Source organism: Arachis stenosperma, chromosome 1 (genome assembly GCF_014773155.1).
Source record: "Arachis stenosperma cultivar V10309 chromosome 1, arast.V10309.gnm1.PFL2, whole genome shotgun sequence".
NCBI lineage: Eukaryota > Viridiplantae > Streptophyta > Magnoliopsida > Fabales > Fabaceae > Arachis > Arachis stenosperma.
Window position 1 is genome coordinate 53,566,117 of NC_080377.1, and position 7,859 is coordinate 53,573,975.

Here is a 7,859-nt window from a genome sequence, read left to right on the forward strand (position 1 = left end):
CCTTTGCTTCTCAAAACACGCTACTGCTACTACTGCCTTTGCTTCTCAAATAGTGAAACACGCTACTGCCTTGCTTTGCTTCTCTATTCAACAAGCAACACTCCTTTTACCTTTGAGTTCAAATATAAAAAATTAGGTATTTTTTATTTATTTAATTTAATATTATTTTATATTTTACTATTTATTTAATTTAATTTTTTATATGATAAAAGTATTATAATATTTAATAAGTATTGATATTATTGTATTTTGATAAATTCATAAAAAAATTCAATAAATATTATAAATTTTAATATTTATCCTTCTAACTTTTTTTTATATATTTTACAGAATATATATTCAAATTTTTATACAAAATAATGATGAAAAATCAAAAAATTGATGCATTTTTTAAGAGGAAGGCTAATATTCAAGAAGGGGAACATATAACTTCTACAATATCAACACCTGTAGATAGTTCTTCTACTATAATGAATCACGAAAAAAGTGAGATACAACCTTCAAAAGTTCAAAGAGTTGCATCTGATGAGTTTGACCTTAATTCTTTGGAACGAGACCCTGGAAAACGACTTCAAATTTGGCAATATCACCCAAACCAGAGAGATGAGGTTAGACGAGCTTATCTTAAATGGGTCCATATCAAAAGCATCTTGACAATTATCCTCTATCTGGTACGAAGCATCCAAGACGATTTCAATATGCTTGGTTTGGTATTTTTTCTTTATGGTTAGAGTATTCACCTTCTGAAGATGCTGCATATTGTTTATTTTGTTATTTGGTTAGCAAAAAACCCAGTGGACGTAATGGGTCAGATATTTTTATTAGTAAAGGGTTTAGAAATTGGAAAAAAGTTAATGATGGAAAGAATTGTGCTTTTTTTAAACATATTGGAGATCCTTGCTCACCACACAATAATGCAGTTGGAGCATGTCTAGATTTATTGAATCAGGCAAGTCACATCCAAAATGTAATTGAGGATCATACTTCTGAGGAAATTCAAAAGAATCGATTGCGTCTAAAATTCTCCATTGATGCAACTCGTTGGCTTACATTTCAAGCTTGTACTTTCAGAGGCCATGATGAGACTCCAGAATAAAAAAATCGAGATAATTTTCTTGAAATGATAAAACTCATAGCATCTTACAATGATGAAGTTGCAAGAACTGTGTTAGAAAATGCTCCATATAATGCTAAATATACTTCACATCAAATTCAAAAAGAAATCTTGCATATACTCTCAAACAAGGTGAGAAAGCATATTTGTGAAGAAATTGGAGATTCCAAGTTTTGCATTGTAGTAGATGAAGCTCGTGATGAATCCAAAAGAGAACAAATGGCACTTGTTTTGAGATTTGTTGATATACATGGTTTTATTCAAGAGCGTTTTCTTGATCTTGTACATGTCAAAGATACTACATCATTAACTCTAAAACAAGAATTGTGTGGTATTCTTTCTCGACATGGTCTTGATGTCTCTAATATTCGTGGTCAAGGATATGATGACGCCAGCAACATGAGAGGAGAATGGAATGGGTTACAAGCATTATTCTTAAAAGATTGTCCTTATGCTTACTATATCCACTGTTTTGCTCACCGATTACAACTTGCATTAGTTGCTGCATCAAGAGAAGTTATTCCTGTGCATCAGTTTTTTTCAAAATTGACTTTCATCGTCAACATCATTTGTTCTTCTAGTAAGCGACATGATGAGTTACATGCTGCCAAGACAGATGAAATTGTCCATTTATTAGAGATTGATGAACTTGAAACTGGTAAAGGGGCAAATCAAATTGGTACTTTGAAACGAGCAGGTGATACTCGATGGAGTTCTCATTTCTCTTCTGTTTGCAGTTTGATAAATATGTATGGTGCAACGTTGACTATTTTACAAAAGATTATTGTTGATGGATCAACTTATTCTCAGCATGGTGATGCAGATAGTGCTTATAATACCTTGACCTCATTTGAGTTTGTATTGATCTTGCATTTGATGAAAGATATGATGGGAATAACTGATATTCTTTGTCAAGCTTTACAAAAGCAATCTCAAGACATAGTTAATGCTGTGCAACTAGTTCATTCTACAAAAACACTTATCCAAAACATGAGAGATGACAGATGGGAGGAATTATTGAAAAATGTGAAATCATTTTGTGAGCAACATGATATTCTAATTCCTGATTTAACTGCTTCTTATGTTGCAAGGCAAGGACGCTCGCGTCACCAAAAAGATCATATTACAGTTGAGCATTATTTTAGAGTGGAGATATTTTTAGTCACAATTGATAAGCAATTACAAGAGTTAAATAGCAGATTTAATGATCAAGCAATGGATCTACTAAGTCTGAGCTCTACTCTCATGCCTAAGGATGCTTACAAAAATTTTGACATTGCTAAGATTTCTACTCTTGTTGATAGCTACTATCCCGAAGACTTTACTGAACAAGAGAAGATTAATTTGCCTTTTCAGCTTCAGCATTTTATTCTTGATGTTCGTTAGCATCCAGAAATGAAGAATTTGTCAGCTATTCATGAACTGTGTAGATGTTTAGCAGAAACAAAAAAGTCAAAAGTGTATTACTTGATTGATAGATTGATTCGTCTGATATTAACTCTTCCAGTTTCTACAGCTACTACAGAGCGATCATTTTCAGCAATGAAAATAATAAAGACAAGGTTAAGAAACAAGATGGAGGACGACTTTCTTGCGGATAGTTTGGTTATTTACATTGAGAAAGAAATTGCTGAAAAGTTTAGTTCTGACTCAATTATTGAAGATTTTAAGTCATTAAAAACTCGAAGAGAACCATTATAAACTATTTTATATTTTTTATCTGTAGAATTATTTATTTATTATCTTATTAGTAACAAATTTAAAGAATAATTATATTTATAAATTTTATTTTGATATAAATATTATTATTAAATTTTTATGTTAAATTTTCGGCCCCCAAAATTTTAGTTCAAACTCCGCCACTGCCTAGGTGCCCCAGGAATTTTGTGCTCCCAAAACCCATGCCAAATGGCAAGAGACCTGAGGAATTAACAATCTCTTCCTCTACTATCATTTGACATAAGAAAGTCTATGTCAAGAGTCCTATGAAGCCGATATCACACCTCATTAAATTGTGGTATATGTTCGGGCATAAATTTTCACAATATCCTTGTTGAGGATAGTGATGTAATTAGTGCTAAAAGAGTAACTGAGAAACATCGATCATTAGGTAGTAGTAACGAGTGGAGATTAATTTGTTAGTTTTTTGTTATGGTTCAATACTATATATATAAGGCAACCTTGCCTTGTTTCTAGGTTTTGAGAAGTCAATGTATTCTTTCAGTTTTAGTTTTGTAAATCATTCATTCTTTTTTTCTTGGTGTTCTCTACTTTCTGTAGCTAGCTTCATAGAATCTTGACATGGTATCAAGAGCTTTAGGTATATAATCCATGGTCGACTCATCCACTTTTGCTACATCCACCATCAACAAATACTGCAGCATAGTCTTCTTCCCCCAACTCAAAACTTTAGGTGATCTTAATTATTTCTTAGGTGTAGAAATTCAGAAAACTATTACTGGTCAACTACACTTATCTCAAACCAAATAGATTAGTTATCTATTATCAAAATTAGGAACCAACCCCAATGATCTCTTCTTTACAATTGACATCTGCAGGATCGGAAGATTTTAAAGACTCGAAGCCCTACAGGCTACAGATCGGTTGTTGAGAGCCTCCAATATGTGACTATTACAAGACTTGATCAGTCCTTTGCTGTTAGCAAAGTCAGTCAGTATATAAGCCACTTGTGTCCCATTGGAAGGCAGTAAAGAGGTTGCTTCGTTACCTACAAAGCTCAGACTTGTGTTTGTATGGTTTTCTGATGCTGACTTGGCCTCAGACTTGCAAGAATTACAAGTGAATCTTCAAACAGTCCAACTATTTTCTGTGATAACATAAGCACAGTAATACTCACTGCAAATCCTGTCCTCCATGACAAGAACAAGCACTTTCAACTTGACTTACAATTCGTTCGTGAATCAGTCAATGGCAATAGGCTGCATGTAGTTCATATTCTGGGGATAGAACAACTGGCTGACATTATTCTGACTAAATCGCTTTCGTCCTCCACTTTTGAAGGCTTCGACACAAATTTAGTGCTAAGTTTAAAGGGGGGTGTTGAGGATATTGATGTAGTTAGGAGGAGTGCTAGAAGGCAGCACTTTTATTAAATTCTGGCCAGCACTTTATTATAGAGAAATTGAATGATTTTATACTATTAGATATATTCCCACACCATTACAAATATCATTGATGGCTAAAAATCATAATATCTGCTAGTCTCTAGACTTTCTTTTTCTGTTATGATTCAGTACTATATATATAAGGTAATCTTGCTTTGTTTCTAAGTTTTAAGAAGTCAATGTATTCTTTCAATTTTAGTTTTGTGAATCGTTCATTCTTCTTTTCTTGCTATTCTCTACTTTTTGGTAGCTAGCTTCATAGAATCTTGACAATATAATCCTCGCTAAAAATTAAAAAAATGAATAATAATATACTTATTGATATACATGTCAGGAGGAAGTTCAGCAAATAATAACTCATGGAAACAAATCCATGCTGGCTTTCTGCCATACAACAACTATTGAAAGTTTGAAATGCAATCACCCACAGCCTTATTCATACCAGTTACCATATATTAGAAGACTAAACTAATATGCAACCTCCTGTAATGTGACTATCTCTACGTGGCATGTGAAAAGTATGCATCTTTATAAGCCATCATTTAATGAATGCACTAGTAGAAGCCTCGTTGAGCTCAAATTAATGCTCATGAAGGCCAATGACATGGTATAATCGTGCTGTCTAAAGGTAACAGATGATGTGATCATATAAAAGAATTTTCTACCACCTTCTCACACTAGTAAAACAACTAGTAGGCTACAGAAAAAAAAATTTAAATTTTACATTTAAAGTTTTTACATCCATGAAATATTTAAATAGTTTATTCACATTAGTCTATTTACATGAATTTTGCATGTGTGCATTCACACAATTTATGTTGGTTACAATTATATATCTCTCAACCTATGCTATAATCTCAACCAATCATATATACTATACTAATAATCTAACATATCCTTATGCCAAAAGCACCATTATCAACGTAGTATAATATGTTCTATAAATCTAATGAATGTAACAAAACATTATTTACTCGACCAACCTCTTGGTTTATGAATTCCGCTACATGAACAATACCATTTAACCAGTACAATTGATCTATATAATTCATCACTTTGTTTTCATTTCTTTTCTCGTGCTTGTGGTTGTTTTCTTTCTTGGAATCAAATGCTAACTCGTGCCTTTATAATATGATTTTATCATATTTCCTTTATCCTAAATCATGGGAATGCCTTGGGTTTCAGCATTCCTTTACACATACTAAATCGTGATATGTGCTAGGATAAGATCTTAAGAATATTATTTCTGAAAATATCCTTTTCAAATGTGTTGTTTAATTAGTGAACTTATTTTGCGAAACTCTATTTTTATATAAATAAATTTTTAATCTTAATAAAATTTTTTACTTTTTAATTTGATCCCTATAACTTTTTATAGTTTTAGTATTAGTTTAATAAACTTAAAACTTGTCTACTTTAATGGTTGGTTGTTACTTTATTCCATTAAATACTAATACATCAAATTAAAGACTAAAGCTCTAAAGTAGTCATTAAAATTGGTCTCGTCCATTAAAATTATTTTCGACTTTAATTGCATAAAAAATATCTTTGAATTTGGTTGTTGTGATTTGCGTTGCTCCTCAAGGCATTTTTCATTAACGATTTTCTTATGTGCCTTGATGACATAAACTATTAATACATATGTCACATCATAATTTAAGTACATGAAATAATGTGAGGACAAATGAATCAATAACATGTGGCATGCTTATGTGAATAATAACTTTTTATATACTATATTACAATAATAGTTATCTGCGTATTAATTTAATGTGATATGTTACATTATAATCTGTCCACATGTCATTTGATATATCATTATTGTGAGTGTATTAAATTAGTTTTAAACTATACAGTAATAAAGTCTCATTTTAGTATAATTATTGAATAGCGTGAATCAAATTAAATCTGCACCAATTCTTTTATTTTTAAATTTAAAATTTTTAATATTTTTTAAATATAGTTATTTTTTTATTTATTCACTTGTTTAAATACAAGTATTTTTATAAATATTTTTAAGTTTATAGTTTTAATCATACAAATTTCTTTTAAGATAATTAAATATTAATAAATTTTATAATATATAAATTTTTTATTTTAATGAAATAATTATATGATCAATTAAGAAAATAATATTTTAGTCCAAAAGAACACATTTCATAAAAATTGAAAACTTATTTAAACTTTATTTTTTTTGTATCTTAAAAAAAATAAAAAGAACAATTTTAATCTAATGTCAAACTTTAATAATTTAAAAGCTTAGCTAAATTTTCAATAATTTAAATAAAATTAGCTATCTTATTTAAGTTTTCAATAAATTTATTTTGAAAACTATAATTGTTTTATGTCTCGATATGTAGTTATGCATTATACTTGTAGCTAAATTTTCTAATTTTGTTGAAATTAGAACAAAAATTATTGTTTTTATTTTATTATTTTTTATTAAGATAAAAAATAAGGTTTAAATAATTTTTCAGTTCCTATGAGGTATATATTTTTTAGACTAAAAAAATATTTTTAATCAAATATATTTTTTTATTAAAATAAAACAGTTATATTATAAAATTTATCAATATTAAATTATTGTAAAAGATATATATGACTAAAACAAAAAATTTAAAAATATTTATAAATATACTTATATTTGAATAATATGTAAAAACTAGAAGATAAATTAATTAGTACATTAAAAAATATTTAAAATTTTAAATTTATAAAAAATGAAAAATATCTTGTATAAAAACTAATTTGGTTCACACATTTAATTTTAAGAATAGGAACTAATCAGATGTATCTACAATTATGATATTTTAGATAATACATGGATAAATTATGTTATAACACATAATACCAAATAAATACGTAAACAAATAAACAATATTATGATATATGATACTATTATTTTCATCAACATACGATATATTACTGATTGACTCATCATTATATCATTATACATAGTTAAATTATAGTATGACACATGCTATTAATAATGGTCCATTTTATCAAATTAAATCAGTAAGTCGTTATCGAAAAATAAGTGAGAAACTAACATAAATCATATTAGCCAATCTCACACGTTTTTATGGAATTGACATATTAAAAACGCTTTTAGTATGGCGTATCAAATCTTAGAAATACTAATACTAATGTGATAAGTTCAAAGTGTTCAAACATTAACATAACTAAAATGTCACATTATTTTACCTATTATATCGATATTTAGAGAAATAAAAAAATTAAATAAACAAAATTTTAATTTTTTTTTCCAAAAAAAAAATTTTTTATAAAAATTTTAGAACAAAAAATAAATATTTTATGAATTTAGTTAATATGTGCTTTTAAGGCACATGATAAATTTACTACTAATAAAAAATTTTAAATATTTTAATTTAATAAATATAAAATGAATATATTAAAAATTTAAATTTTTTTTTTGTTTTATAATCTTAATATGTATTTTTAGAACACTTATAGATAAATTTATATTTTATAAAAATAAAAAACTTATTTAAGTTTATATTTTTTTTTCCTTCAAAAAAAGACTCTTGACAAACCTATATGGGTGACGGGTGAGCAGTGGTCAACCGCAAGTTAGGCCGGCCAACGGCGAATGGTAATTG

At 28.4% G+C, this 7,859-nt stretch overlaps 1 pseudogene; it reads left to right on the forward strand.

The window, feature by feature from the left end:
• The first annotated feature begins 362 nt into the window (after positions 1 to 362).
• LOC130961038 (uncharacterized) lies at positions 363 to 2,815 on the forward strand (annotated as a pseudogene).
• The last annotated feature ends 5,044 nt before the right edge of the window (positions 2,816 to 7,859 follow it).